A 16094-nucleotide genomic window follows, 5' to 3' on the forward strand; every position below is an offset into this window, starting at 1 on the left:
TATGTGTTTTATAAGTTGAACTTGTGCCGTCAGAAGTGAACACCGAGTTCAATGGTGCTTACTCCCAAGAAACCATACAAAGGATTGCAGCCATGCTGATTCTAACAAATTGGGTATTATGTAAATACTGCTAATATAATGGATCAACACAAATGCCTACATTTTTGGACTCTCCATGGGGCATGACAATGGGGACTGTAAATATGAGCTCCTGAACTTCAAAATTAACCACCACACCGCTGGATGAGATTTGTAGTCTAATAATAATATGGGGATTCATCATAGCTGGAAACGTGAGTAATCATAGTCCAGTTCCATTTTCCCTCAGCTTAATTCTCAGATTTGTAAAATGGGAATAAACTTGTTCTCAATGGGTACTGCGAAGACAGGGTAATTGTTTGTTGCATTTGATATACTGTATATAGTGAGTAATAAAAATTATGATGCATAATGGAAACTTGAAGAAAATAAATACTCTGAAGCCAAATGACCTTTTGACTACTCTCTGTAGCCTATTGGAATGTATATAAATGGCTTAGAACATTTTGTGTGTTGTTGTTTTTTAATGTTTTGTTTTGGTTGATGTATTGCAAAATCACTTAAATCAACTCAGTGGGAGAATAGTCGACCATTACTAGACCACACAGTTTCCATAATTGTATCTTTCTAACTCTTAATTACAAAAGATTCCCACCAATTTGCCAAACTGAATGCCAAGAAAGGCAAATGTGTGTTTGTTTGTGCGGGTGTAAATTACAATCCAGTTTTGGTCTTTCTGTGTTGCAAGAAGCATCATCCATACTGATGGCTTTGAGTGGGATTTTCCTAAATGTTGTAAAGGTAGGGATGGGGAAAGGTTCTGGGGGTAGAAATGCAGATCAGAGAAAAGTGCTCTTTGGTGGTGCTGGGTGGAGTGGGGGGATCAGGGGACCTTCTGAGCCAATGGGGATTGAATTCTGTCATTGGGAGTGACTGCTGTGTGGGAGAGGATAATAGAAAGAGCTGGCATTTGAAATGTGATTAGGATAAACAAACACTGGTTCTTATCCCTTCGTTAGTCGCCATCTAATCCAAGCAGCTCAGAGTAAAAGTGCAATTTTGGCCTTAATTGATATTTAACTAATCTCATTGCACAGGCCGTAACAATCACATTTTTGCTTTGACAGCACAAATCCCCTTGTGTAAAATTTCATCTGTACCATTTCAACATAAACATTCCTTTTTGGCCAGTCTACCATAAGCTTAATGTTTGAACATAGGACTGGGTTGCCTTGATGGCCTAAGTGGAGCAGTTTTCCTGGCTTGAAAGCAGAATTGTCAATGCTGGCTCCAGAAAAAATCAATGCATGTTTCTCTTCCACTAACTGGAATTGCTTGTGTTCTTTGAGACCTAATCCTATAGGTCTTTTTTTCTCTTCCCAGCTGGGAATTCCTCTGTATTAAGAGGTGAGTAACATACTCAAAAGAACAGGCAAAGTGGCCTTCAAATCTTTTCAAGGCAGCCGGGTTGATGCCAATACAATTAATGTATTAACTGAGAAGAATTAAAGTCTTTAAACATTGATGAGGGCCAAAACTCATGAGGATTATCTTATGAAATCAATGTCCTCATTGATTTATCTACGTTTTAGAGTGCTCTCATTGTGTCTGCGTATTTGGTCCGTCATTTGAAGTGGCGAGCCAGTTTTTTTCCTTGGATTTCTGAATGTGTTTATTTGGAAGTGGTCCCAGCTTCCCCACATATTACCAGAAAGGTACTACTTCTGGTCGATTGGTGGACAGGGGTAGTTGTGGCGATTGGGGAGCAGGCCAATAAGTATATTCACACCCACCCTTACCCACACCCACCCACCTGAGCTCAGGCGTTCACCTAAACTTGTGGTAGGGCCGACTTTGGTGTAACTTCTGTTCTAGATGTCAGGGAAGTTTGCTGCCTGGAATAGAGCTTTGAGTGTTTGTTAATGTTTTTTTTTTTTTATAAAATTTTTATTGGTTTTACAACATTTTTAAGAAAAACAGACAAACACTAAAAATGACAAACATACACGTATAGTTTCAAACATATTTTCATAAACCTCTTTTCTTGGACTTCCCCATACCCCCCCTCTCTGCATCCCAATGTCCATAGTTCAACTAGCAACTCCCAATTGTTACTTTCCAATCTCTATCATCTTAGTCCTCTTTTATAATCTGACCTTATATCCCTGTACCCCTTTGTTTCTGGAAACCACGGCATTTTAGCATTCATTAAGTTTATAGTAGTCCTTAAGATAGCTTTTGAATTTTCTCCATTCTTCTTCCACCGTCTCTTTTCGTTGGTCACGGATTCTGCCTGTCATCTCGGCCAGTGTCATATAGTCCATCACTTTCATCTGCCATTCTTCCAAAGTGGGTAAATCTTGTGTCTTCCAATACTTTGCGATGAGTATTCTTGCTGCTGTTGTGGCATACATGAAAAAAGCTCTATCTTTCTTTGTCACCAATTGGCCGACAATGCCCAAGAGAAAGGCCTCTGGTTTTTTAGGAAAGGTACATTTAAGTACCTTTTTCATTTCATTATAGATCATTTCCCAGAAGGCCTTAATCTTCGGGCATGTCCACCAAAGGTGATAAAAGGTACCTTCAGTCTCTTTACATTTCCAACATTTGTTATCGGGCAAATGATAGATTTTTGCCAGCTTGACTGGGGTCATGTACCACCTGTATACCATTTTCATAATGTTTTCCTTTAAGGCATTACATGCCGTAAATTTTATACCGGTGTTCCACAACCATTCCCAGTCAGCTGACATAATGTTATGTCCAACATCCTGAGCCCACTTAATCATAGCCGATTTAACTGTTTCATCCTGTGTGTTCCACTTCAACAACAAGTTATACATTCTAGATAAATTCTTAGTATTGGGTTCTAACAGTTCGGTTTCTAATTTTGATTTTTCCACCTGGAAACCGACTTTCCTGTCCTGTTTAAAAAATTCCATTATTTGGCGATATTGGAACCAATTTTCTACTTTATACTTCAATTTCTCCTGACTTTGTAGTTTGAACTTATCTCCATCCCGTTCTAAAATTTCCCAATACTTCGGCCATCCGACCTCCATATTGAGTTTCTTCACTGCTTTAGCCTCCACTGGTGACACCCATCTAGGGGTTTTGTTTTCCAATAGATCTTTATATCTTATCCAAACATTAAACAATGCTTTTCTGACAATATGATTTTTAAAGGCACTGTTGACTTTATCATACCAAAGATATGCATGCCAACCAAAAGCGTTATTGAAACCTTCCAGATCCAAGATGTCCGTGTTCTCGAGGAGCATCCATTCTTTGAGCCAGCAAAAAGCTGCTGCCTCATAGTACAATTTTAGGTCCGGCAGGGCAAAACCCCCTCTTTCTTTAACATCTGTCAATATTTTAAATTTAATTCGGGGCTTTTTGCCCTGCCAGACAAATTTCGAGATATCTTTGTGCCACCTCTTAAAACATTCCATCTTATCAATAATCTGCAAGGTCTGAAACAAAAATAACATTCTAGGCAATACATTCATTTTAATTACTGCAATTCGGCCTAACATTGACAGTTTCAAATTTGACCATATTTCTAAATCTTTTTTAATTTCTGACCAACATTTTTCATAGTTGTCCTTATACAAATTCTGATTCTTAGATGTTAAGTAAACCCCTAGGTATTTGACCTTCTTGACCACAGTCAAACCTGTTTCCTCTTGAAATTTCTCCTTTTCCATATCTGTTAGGTTTTTCCCTAAAACTTTGGTTTTTTGCTTGTTCAACTTAAATCCAGCTACCTGGCCAAACTGTTGTATTATTTCTAAAACCTTTTTCGTACTAGTGTTTGGCTCTTGCAAAGTCAATACTAGGTCATCTGCGAACGCTCTTAACTTATAATGTTTAGCTCCGACCTGCACACCTTTGACCTGCTGGTCATTTCTTATCATATTCAGCAACACCTCCAGAACTGAAATAAAAAGTAATGGGGAAATCGGGCACCCCTGTCGTGTTCCTTTTTCTATCTTAAGTTCCTCAGTCACAACATTATTTACAATCAGTTTGGCTTTTTGTTCAGAATATATTGCAGCCATACCATTCTCAAAACCCTGACCTACCCCCATCCCATGAAGATTCTTCCTCATAAAACTCCAAGAAATATTGTCAAAGGCTTTCTCCGCATCCACAAAGATCAATACTGCTTTAGTGTTTATATTCACCTCTAGCTTTTCCAAAATATCTATTACATTCCTTACATTGTCTGCTAGATGTCTTTTAGGGAGAAAGCCTGCTTGGTCTTTATGAATCTTCTCCATCAAGACTCTTTTGAATCTTTTTGCCAAAATGTCTGCAAAAATTTTGTAATCCACATTAAGCAGAGATATTGGGCGGTAGTTCTTAAGTTGGGTCTTTTCAGTCTCTGACTTTGGTATGAGTGAAATATATGCCTCTTTCCACGATTCAGGTGCCTTTTTTCCCTCAAGGATCTCATTACAAACTTCTCTTAGTGGTTGAGTCAACCATTCCTTCAGCGATTTGTAGTATCTGGAAGTCAGTCCATCTGGTCCCGGAGATTTGCCCAGTTGCATATTCTGAATGGCAGCCTCTACCTCTTGTTCTGAGATTCTCTGGTTCAAATCCATCTTACTTTGATGAGAGATGTTTTGTAGTCCATATTTTCCGAGAAATTTGTCTATATCTTCTTCATTTTGCGGGCCTTGGGTGTAGAGTTTTTTAAAATAACTTAAAAAGCAATTTCTGATTTCATTGGGTTTGGATATGTTCTTTCCATCCACCTCTAGGCTTGTAACTGTATTTAGTTTCTGCCTTTTCTTCAGTTGCCATGCCAAAAGTTTGCCACATTTATTTGCTGATTCAAAAGTCTTTTGCTTCATTTGCCTTATCTTCCATTCAATCTCTTGGTTCATCAATTCCATATATTGTGTTTGATATAATTTGATCTCTCTTAAAATGTCCTGAGACTTTGGTTTTGTTCTTAATTTCCTCTCTCCTTCCTTTATCATTTCCAGAATCTTCTCTTTTTTCTCATTTTGTTTTTTCCTCTTTATTGAGTTTTGTTGAATCAAAAATCCTCTCATCACCGCTTTACTTGCGTCCCAGATCACTCTTTTCTCCACGTCGGTCCTCAAATTTATTTCAAAATAGTCTTTTAGGGTCTTTTGGGCCTTCGTGAGAATCTCCTTATCTCGAAAGAGGGTGTCATTCATTCTCCATCTAAATTGACCAGTTGTTGTGAGTTTCATCTCCATCTTCACGGCGTTATGGTCGGAGCAAGTTTTTGGGCAGATTTCCACTTTCTTAATCTTTGGAGCCATTCCACTAGTAACCCAGATTTGATCGATTCTGGTCCAGGTCATCATTGCTTGGGAGAAAAAGGTTCCCTCTCTCTCCAGAGGATTCCTTGTTCTCCAAATATCTATCAAATCCATGTTTTCAGTCATTTCGAAAAAAGTCTTAGGGAGTCTCCCTTCTTTGGTGACTGTAAGTCTTTGTGCCTTATCCATATTGGTGGAGACCACGCCATTCATGTCTCCCATAATTATCATATTGTAATCCAGATAGTCCATCAAAGTTTCATGAAGTCTCTTAAAGAAGTCGGATTTGCCTTCATTTGGTGCATAAATTCCAACAACTAAGAATTTTTCTCCTTGTACTTGTATCTCCACAGCCAGATATCTCCCTTGTTCATCTTTAAATATCATTTTTGGAGCCCATTTCTCCTTCACATATATTACAACTCCTCTCTTCTTAACTTTGTCTGATGAAATAAATTCTTGTCCTAGCCTTTTGTTTGAAAGTAATCTCCTGTGGGCTCTGGTTATGTGAGTTTCTTGTAAGCATATCAAGTCCAATTGTTCTCTATTCAATATATGAAATACTTGTCTTCTCTTCAAAGGCCCATTGAGCCCATTACAATTCCAACTAAGGAATTGCAGAGCCATCTTGTTATTTTCCTAAGGCTCCTCCAACAGCTCCAAGTTGTTGCTCTTCTTCTGATGATGGTGGTTTTTGTCCAAACGAGAGATTCAGGATATCCAGTGCTCTCCTCTGTTCTGCAAGTGCGTCCACAGTCCCCTTCTGTAAGTCCTCCTGGTATCTTGCCAAAAATTTGTCTTTATCTTGAATTGTCTTTATTTTCACTTTCTTTGCCTTGTAGTCGAATGACAGTCCTTGTGGGAACTCCCACCTGAAACGAATAGAATTCTTCTTTAGCAAGAGAGCCAAGTCCTTGTAGAAGTTTCTTAAATCCAAAATGTATTTTGGGATGTCTTTAAAGATCTGTACAGCTGAATTTCCAATTTGCAAGGCCTTTTCAAAGTGTAATCCTAGTATTTTGTCTCTTTCCTCCTTGGATCTGAGTGTAATCAGACAATCTCTCGGTGTCTTTCTGTCTTGCTTTTTCCCCAGTCTAAAGGCAGTCGTAATTTTGAATTCGTCTTCCTCAAGGTCCCAGCAATCCGCAAACTCCCGTGTCAAATATTCCACAAGGCTGTCTCTTTCATTCTCCGGAATCAGTCTTAATTTTAAGTTTCTCTCTTTCCTCTGTAACTCCCACAAGGCCAAAGTTGCATCATGCTCATAGACCTTCTTGGCAAGCGGCTCTAATTTCTCCTGTGTCTCTCCAGCAGTGGCTTTGGCCTCTTCGGCAATTTGGCGCGTGGTGGCGTTTTCCTCTACCAATTTATTTATAGATTCTGTATTCTGGTTTAATCTTGCTGATATTTCTGTTAATTTTTGTGTGTTCTCTGAAGTCTGTTTTGTCAAAGACTCCAGAGTTTGGTTTATCTTGAGCAGGGCCTCTGTCACAGCTTCCATAGAAACGGCTGCTCCTTTGTCTTGACCTGTTGTTCCTGCTGATCCAGCTGTTGCGCCTGAAATTGAGCCTCTTTTCTTTGCCTGTTGCAGCTGCAACTGTTGTTGTTGTTGTTGTTGCTTGATCTTGGCTCTTGTGACTATCTCTTCTTGTGGGCCACTCATGTCAAGGTCAATTCCCACGGGATTTATTCTCCCTTGGAAAATTCCACTGTCTTAAGCCGTGCCGAGCTTTACTTTATCCTCTAGAGGGAGCAAATCAAAATGGCCATAGAGCAAAATTTCCAAATACAAAAACAAAGGAGACAGTCCAAGAAGTAAGAAAAAAGGAAATTAACACAGTCAAAGTCAATGTTGCTAAATGCTTATAACTTCAAATTGCCACAGTTGCCCAATTTATACTGTTTCTTCTTATAATATACAGTAGTCAGGCACTGTGGAAACTTTGTATCAAAGTATCGCTTCACAGGAAAAAGTCAGTTCAGTGTACTGAAAAGGCAGACCGTTTCGTACTTTCAAATAGATGAGACAGCAGAAGTTTTTTCCCCCAAATAAATCATGCAGTTATTGGTCAGATTCAGCTCCCCTCTGCCCTGCTTGCTAGAGGGGAGATCAAAGGTTTAAATGTCCGGTTTAGCTGATCAAAGAGCGGGTTTAAACGGATGCAGGTTTAGAGCTCCGTTGCTTTCGCTTTCATGCAGTCGGGGGGAGGCAGACTTCCTTTGTTTAAATCTCCCCCGTTTTTAGCCCAATTTTTAAAATTCAAAGAGTCCCGGTTATTTTTCAGCTCTTACTCACGGGGAATCAGTCCAAATTTTCTTTTCAGGAAGGAATCGGCGCTCTCCGCTTATGGCGACGCGGCTTCACTTCGCAGGCTGGGTAGCGACTCTCAGCACCGCGCTCACTCCCGATGTCGATCCGTAGCCTTTAAAAAGGCTCTTTCACGGTACCGGGGGGCGCAAAGGTGCCCACCGAGTCTCCTTGTTCTCAGGCTTCAGCGCCTGGGATTTTAGGGGTCCCCCGCTTGCCGTAGCGGGTAAGACCCGAACTTGCGAAGCAGTCCTTCTCCGGAGCTCGGAGCTAGGACCGCCATTAAGCGCTGGCACCGACCGGAAGTCCCCGAGTGTTTGTTAATGTTTGCCCCAAAGGGGGAGGGGGGATTCTTACAGCTACTGAAAATCTTTTTGCCTCAAGGATCCCCTGCAAGGGATGGGTTTTTGTCTCCAATCCTAGTTTCCCTGGGTCAGCCTGTCAAAACAGCCACGTTTTGCAAAGTAAATATGATAACAGTGGTGCAGTTTGGTAATTTTAGACTCTGGATTTAATAGATTTACTGAGGAGGCCCATTTAAGATAGCAATATTATTGACACATTTTGGAATAATTGAAATAATCCAGGCCTTTCTGCTCATTCTCCTCAGTGAGACTCTGGATCTCTGCCCAAAAGTCCAGCCCTGATTGCACCATTGTATGAAAAGAATAGTAAATGTTGCTGTCTGTGCATTCAGGCACACATTCTTCTCTTAACATTTTGGCAACCATATTGTATCATTATAGAGGCTTCCAAGAAAATATCTGCCTGGTAGTTTGAATCAGTGTGTGAAATCTCGTCCATCTCCCTCCTTGTCTTCCTCCTCCACTTGCTGCCTCCAAAATATGCATATAGCTGCCTAGCTAGAGGATAAGTAGATTGTGGGCAGGGCCTCCTTTATCATTTCTGTACTGAACTTAGATGTAGGTACTCCATAAATAATAAATTCTAGCATTTTCCTCTGGCAGCTTTGTATGGGTAATTCTCTCAACCTCATAGGCTGGAAGGTCCTTGCTAAAGGCTAGACACCACTATGGCTATAGATGTGGTGGCATATGACCACAGTGGGTACATTTGAGAATGTGACTGTGGCACATTCACTTTTGTCATAACCTTCTCTGCAACCATAAGAGAAAAAACTGTTATTTTAAATGTAGACTTGCCACTTTCAAAAGTGCTCTGGACCTGAGAAAAGCATCTTTGTGGGGCAGATGTTTTGGCTAAAAGGAAACATTCCGTATTGAGGTTGGTCTGTTTTAAGTTACGAAAGCCACAAGCCTTTCTTGTGTAGCACAAGAACCCAGGGATAATTAGTAAGGGCTGCTGCTACTCCTGCTATACCGCTGTCCAATTTATAGCCATTGTGTTAGCTTACCTGTATAGGCAGGTGGAAAACTGGGCAACCTTTGGAGGGCTGCATGCCAGTGATGGACAAGGCCAGAGGTAAAAGAGGATGGAGTGATGAATGTAAATGTCCTCATTGTAGAATAGTCTAGCCCAGGGGTCTGCAACCTTTGAGACAAAAAGAGCCACTTGGGCCCGTTTCCGAAGGAAAAAAACTGGGAGCTGCACGCACCGCCCCATGCAACATCACAGCCAGTACAGCACCCACCACAGTGGGGAGTGTTGGGGCACACAATGCGCCTTCTCCCCTCGCTAGTATCTGCCCTGGAGCTGCGGCAAAGGTGTAAAAGAGCCACATGCGGCTCCGGAGCCGCGGGTTGCCGACCCCTGGTCTAGCCTCTGCACACATTCAAATGTCCCTCTCTGTCCTCCATCCAACAAGAAAGAGCTTGACCCACAACACACTCTAGCCAGGCAAAAAGCTTGGGGGAAAAGCAGGGCCTATGAAGAGTGTGGCCTGCGGAGAATTCCAAGGGCCAGATAGAGAGGCCTAGAGGGATGCAGCTGGTCCCTGGGCTTGAGGTTCCCCACCCTATTTGTATAACATGGTTAAGAGCATGATCCAGAAGTGCTTGGCTTAAACCTGAGCTCTCTGGGCAGCCTTAGGCAAGTTCCCCTCTCCATAGGAGCCAACTCCTAGGGGCCAAGGTCCCTTGCCTCCCAATAATATATCTGAGGGGGCCAGGTCCCCCCAAAGTTGATTGGCATTCCCATTAAAATAGTGTGTGTGTGTGTGTGTGTGTGTGTGTGTGTGTGTGCCATGTCATGTGATCAACTATGTGGGGTGGGGCATACCTGCCCAATATTTTTTTCAAGTTAATACCCCTGCCCGCTCTCAGCTCTTAGACCTTTCATTCATAAAATGTGGTTATACATATAATACTGACCTACCTAACAGAGGTTCAGTAAAGATCCTTGAGCTAGACAATCAAATGCTCCAAGCACTTATGCGAAATGTACCCTATACATTATCACTACAATCTTGGTGTTTTTGCTTTAAAAGTTATTCAGTGCGTGGTTCAACCTTAAGAATGGATCATGTTTTAAGAGAAGAAGATCTTAATGCAGCAAATTCAGAATTAAGGAAGTTTTGAGAAAGGAGCTGTAGCTCAGTAGAAGAGCTGTGGATTTTTTTTAAAAAAAATGTCCAAGGTTCCCCCTCTGGTAGGACAGGGAAGGTTTCCTATCTGGAACTGTGAAAAGCTGCTGCCATTCTGTGTAGACAAGACTGAGTTAGATGGACCAGTAGTCTGACTAAATGGCAAGGATAATGTTGAAAAGCTCCTTGCTGCATGCACCACTCCGTCACGGCAGCAGCTGTATGCCAGAGATTTCCAGGGATGTGCAGCAGTGGTGTGCAGGTGTTGAATGCGGTTGGGAGAGGTACAGTGGTATCTCGAGTTACAAATGCCTAAGGTTACAAACGCTTCAGGTTACAAACTCTGCTAACCTAGAAGAGTTACCTCGAGTTGAGAACTTTGCCCCAGGATGAGAACGGAAATCGTGTGCCAGCGGCACAGCAGCAGCAAGAGGCCCCATTATCGAAAGCACGCCTCTAGTTAAGAACAGTTTCAGGTTAAGAACAGACCTCCGGAACGAATTAAGTTCATAACTAGAGGTACCACTGTATGTGAGTGAGAGGTTTTAAACATTTTATTGGTTGCATGTGCCACTCTCATGAGGAAGGGTTTTGGGAGAACTGAAATGCTGATAAGTCAATCAAATGTTCAGCCATTCTGTCTGAGTGCTTTGCTGCCAGACCATTTGCACATGAGGTTAGAAGTTCATGTTCAAGATAAGAATACGTTTGGTCCTTAGTGCAATTTAACTGTGGTTTTGTAGTCACAGTCAGGGTAGTTAAAAGGTGACTGCTCCCACTTTTATATACATGCTTTGTTGCTGGGGATGGAATCTCAACAAGGTGCTAGAGTTAATGCTTTGCATGCAGAAGATCCCAGGTTCTGTACCCAGCAGCTCTAGTTAAAAATGTAAGAGGTGTTAGGAAAGACCTGTCTACCTGACAAGTTGCCACTCAGAGTAGACATTACTGTGCTTAGAATCATGGACAAATGACCTGATCTAGTAGACAGTAGCTCTGGAATAGTGAATTCTTATCTGTGATGGTGTTTTGAGCATAAAACCAGGTTGAGATAGTCATTCCAGAACAAAAGACTATGCTTATGTGGTTCTGCCATATGATGGATTCTTTCACAGGAATCTTTGTGAAGAGCTCTTTGTGAAGCAGGATTGCTGAGTATATGTTGAATTGTTGGGTGGAAGTGATTGTCCAATTTGGAGAGGAGTTTTAATTCCCATTTTTGTGGTGTTCGCAGTGGTGTTAGTTGACAATGTGTTTCTGTGTGGTCAATATGTATTTATACATAGCCTATGCAGCACTGTCTAGTTGCTTTTACTTCCTTTGTCATTTATAGTATATTTCCTTCTTCTCTACCTCTCTCCCTATTTTCTTGATTTCCACAAGGAGGAAATCTCTTTCTCTCTGCTTTATACCTGCCACATCCCAAATAAAAGAATCTGTATTTTTGGATGACAGGTCATACTGCAAAAGCACCAAAGTGAGATGCTATGCAGGAAAAAATGATCTCTGTTCTGTCTTTAAGTGTTATGTGATATGCTCTGTTGCAAGGGGGGAAATGGTCTTCGGTTATCAGGCCTGTCATCAGAGTCTTTTACCGGCAGATTTTACCGGCAGATTTCCCACCCCGCCCCCTACTTTTTTGTATTACAATTGCCAGAGAATTTTCCATTGACCACAACCACACAAAAGCCTTATCATAATTACAATAGCACTACAATTAATCATTAATAGGTTTGAAGGAATGTGTTTTTCTGCCAGGGGCCTTCCATCCGGGGAGCACAGTCTACCTTGCAATATTTCAGTGCTTCCTTTGGGAAGGAACAAAGCATGATCTAAAAAATATGGGAAGAGCTGTGCATGTGTGAAATCAAAGTTGTCTACATGTTTGGGCCCCGGGCAGTGTTTCTGCAAGATATCACTTCCATTACTGACTCTTATAGGCAAATCCATTTCTTATATGTCATTCTGAGTTCAATAGAGCTTGTTGTCATGCATGTATAAGATGGTGGCAGTACAATCCTAAGGATAATTACTCAGAAGCAAGACCCCCCTGGCCTCTGTAGGACTTATTCCCAGATAAGTGTGTACAGCATCTCTCATTTTGAGGGGAAAGTTGAACCAATTCAACAATCCAATTCAAACGTTGATCTCTAGGGTATCTATCTTGTAGTGAAATAAAATTATACAATTAGCATTGTCACCTTTTCTCAAGGCACAGAAAAAGGCTATATCAGGGGATGGAATTGGCAATCTTACCGAGGAGCTCAGCCAATTCATGTCACTACAATAAAAAAGAAGAGAGCAAAAAAACAACACAATGGCGTGCTTCAGTGGAGGCTGGTTGTTTAGGGTAAATGGAGTAGTGTCCCTCCAACCTCTACCCTCAGGCACCCATTGGAGTTGGAGGCAGCAGCTGACAAGTGCAGGAGGCAATGAGTGGCATGCTTTTTGGAGGCTGGATCTGCTGCCCCTCCCAGCTGCCTGGAGCCTGCTGCCCTGCGGCCACTGCCTCACTTTGCCTCATAAGTGGACCGGCCCTGCATAAATTGTGGTCTCATTTCAGTTGTATCCTAGATGTTGCACTTAGTTTCCCCCCATAAGACTAAACTGTAGCCACTCCCTTCATGAGAGAAGGGATTTTCTTATAGACTCCAAGGATTTACTGCTTTTTCCTAGTGCCTGTATGTTTTGGAGAGTTTAGGGCAACCTTTCTCAACTCTGGGTCCCATCATTTCTAGCCAGCTTGGCCAGTGGTGTTGGGAGTTTTAGTTCAAGAACAGCTGAGGATCCAAGGCTGAGAAAGGCTGGTTTAGGGTTTTCCACCCCTACTGGAATCAAGCCAATTGCAGTGCATTTACTTTGCCCCTGAAACTGAATGGGAAACCACTCCTCCCAGCATAAAGTCATCTTGCGTTCTCTTTTTTGATTGTGCTCTGGTTTAAAAAATAATGATCAGATTGCTCATATTTTTTTAAAAAAACTTAAATATGCTTGAGAAGACTGAGACAATGTTCCTCAATGAACAGTTCCAGTTAAAAAGGATTAGATCTTTAATCTCACAGAGAGTTAATTCTTTATCACAGGGAAAGGCAGTGACAGTATTCTTCCCACTGCTGCTAGACAGTTTCCTCTCCACTGTCCTTTTGAATCAGAGTGAGGGCAAGAAACATTGACCTTCATTCTGAATTGACTTTGTGATGCTGTCATGTAGGCATATTTGACAGATGATGCAATGGGGCTACACCGCTTACGTCAAAAAGCGAATTATAAATAAATATATTTTTAAATTCTACTTTGTGAGAACTAAAAGAGTTGAGATATTTTAAGCTGCATTCCTTTTGCACCAGGAAGTAACCCTGTTGTACCAATACAGCTGTAGCCCTATAGGGGCAAATCAGCCCATATGTTCAGTAGAGGGAAACCAATTCCATTGAACTTTTGAACATGTGCCATTCTTGTAAATTAGTGTGAAATTAAATAAGTAAAATATTTTTACTGTGTATGTGTGGAATAGTAGCAGAATCGAGTTACACTAAATAATATTTTAGTCTTTTGTTAACACTCTGTGGATTAAAAGTCTTTGCAAGCACACGTTCATATGGTTGAGGTGTCCGGTATAATATTTGTGTGATATCCTGGGGGAGCATCCTGGGAAAGTTTGCCAGATAAAGTTTGTGCCTTGTTTGCCTGTGGTGGATTTTCCATCCTTTCCTTTCCTTGTGGAGAAATACTCCTAGTTGAGGAGTTAGCTTGGTTTATAGGTGAAGGAAGAATGTCTTGGATGCAGAGCTGTGGAATAAAAGTACTGATAAATTTATCCATGTGGCACTGCATTCTTCATTTCATTGAAGTAACCCCCTTACATTCAGTTGGGCTTGTTTCTAAATAAGATGCTTCTTGCTGCCCACACTTTGCAGTTAGATAGAAGTTTACCATTGATTTCACGTGTCTTTCCCATTTCCCATTGGAGCTGTGGCTGGCGTGCAGCTGTTTCCATGGTGCAGCCTGCACAGAGGTTCATACTAACAGATGTGTTCCTGGGGCTCATATACGCTTGGGATCCATTGGGGGTGCATAAGCCACAGCTGTTGAAGATTGTTCCCTAGCAAGTGTGATTAAGACTACATCTTTACAAGTGAAGTCCTAAATATGTCTTCTCTGAGCTCAAGGAGGCTTGCTTCTAGGTAAGTTGGCATAATATTGCAGCTTTAACCAAGAACAGGGGTAAGCCAACATGGTGCCTTCTTGATGTTTCTGGACTCAACTCTGATCAGCCCCAGCCAGTTTGGCCAGTGGTGAGAATGATGGAAGGTACAGCAACGTCTGTCTGGAGGGCATCACAATAGCTACTCCAAACTAGAACATATCTATGGAAACATAGTTCAACCATGCATTTGAGTTTTATCAAATGTGCCAGATGGTACGCTAGGCCTGGCATTTATTCTTTCATGTAGTATTGAAAAGTTTCCATTAGCAAGGAAAATTTGATATTAACTGTAACTTTCTTCTGTATGCTTCTCACTCCTCTCCCCACCCCAAACCCCTTTTGAGCCAAATCCCTGATCTACAAGGCAAAGAGCTATTAGTATCAACATTTAGACTCCTGGAGCACTTGTACAAATACAGGAGAGTTGCTGTCAGATCTTATGTTATCTTCGCCCCGCAGCACATGGCAGGCTTACCGGTTATCACTTGCTTGAGTTATCTGCAGCTGTTTACTCTGCAGGCTCTGTTTTGTGCCACAGCTGGTCTTTGCCTTGTAAAACACTTGGATTTGGAATGAGTAGGCTGGGTGATCTTGAGCTAGCTAGCTCATTCTTGGCAGCAACAGTGTGGAGGAGACAACTTTTGGTCTCTCAAAACTGCTTTCAATGGTATGAAATAAATTTCAAACATGATTGGCAGAAACCAGCAAGCTGCTAAAAGTTGATCAGAAGACATTGTGCCTTAACAAATATCATCTGGCAAATGTGTAGCTGTCTCAGAACATTGTGAACGTACATCTCAGAATCTGTTTGCCCAGAACAAATGTTATAATAACAACTTGGTGTGCTGTTTGAATAAGAAATAAGCCCCTTTAATTTGTATAATCAGAGATTAGATGGGGCTGAATGAGTGGCATTGTGCTAGTAGATGCAAGTGCTTAAAATGACGTCAAGGTGTATCTAAAGACTGCATGTCTACAAGCTATCGATTAAAATGCATTTGAGTGTCTCTCAAACGATAACAGGAGTAAGAAAGACACAGCCATTTGGCTTGGACATGGTACAAGGATTTGCTTCTACCAGTGCTAAAGGATGTCCAACCCTTGATAAGCACTTATGCCTACTTGTCTACTTTAATTTATTGGAATACTTTAAATCTCCCCAGTTATCCTTAGGCTGTCCTGGAAAGGAGGGAAGACGTGAGAATGATAACAAGCTGATATAGCTGTCTCTCCTGCCAGCAAACCCAAGCTGGAGACGGGAAGAGAAATGTGCAATGTCAGTGGCAGAAGGGGCTAGAGATAACCATTGGTGGTCCTGCATGGCAATTAGCCAGAGAGTTATCAGCAAGCTCAGCATAAATCCTTGAGGCCTTTGTTTACACTTGGGCCTGTCGAGAACTCAACTGCACTAACTTTTTGGCATCCAAGAAGTGAGGTTTTTTAAAAAATAAAAATAAATATATATAGTTGTAACCATTGCAGGGTTAACTGGTGCTAGGAGCATTTAGATGAGTGGTGTGGGCTGGGCCTGATGGGAACTGTAGTTCAAAACATTTGGAGGGCACTGGATTGGTGAAGGCTGACCTAGAGAATGCCAAACACCCTGAAGTCTCATGGATGTGCAAGCTCCATTGATTGAATGCTTCGCTCCTCCTGAATTGTATCCATACTCTCCCAACCTTCATCTTAAGGACAGAGGCAGCTTTTTGCAACAAGGAGGAGAGCAAGCAGCAT

The 16094-nt window shown here is 41.6% G+C and overlaps 1 protein-coding gene and 1 long non-coding RNA gene across 12 annotated transcripts in view; one reads left to right on the forward strand and one right to left on the reverse strand.

The window, feature by feature from the left end:
- Positions 1–16094, forward strand: part of KALRN (kalirin RhoGEF kinase) — a 513896-nt gene that overhangs the window by 137350 nt on the left and 360452 nt on the right. The gene's annotated exons all lie outside the window — the stretch shown is intronic.
- On the reverse strand, positions 8068–9471 carry LOC310711049. Its single transcript, XR_014528353.1, has 3 exons — positions 9400–9471; positions 9026–9155; positions 8068–8293 (listed from the first exon to the last, which is right to left on the reverse strand). It is a non-coding gene; the product is annotated as an uncharacterized lncRNA (long non-coding RNA).

Source organism: Podarcis liolepis (assembly GCF_965112155.1).
Source record: "Podarcis liolepis genome assembly, chromosome: 1".
Classification (NCBI taxonomy): domain Eukaryota; kingdom Metazoa; phylum Chordata; class Lepidosauria; order Squamata; family Lacertidae; genus Podarcis; species Podarcis liolepis.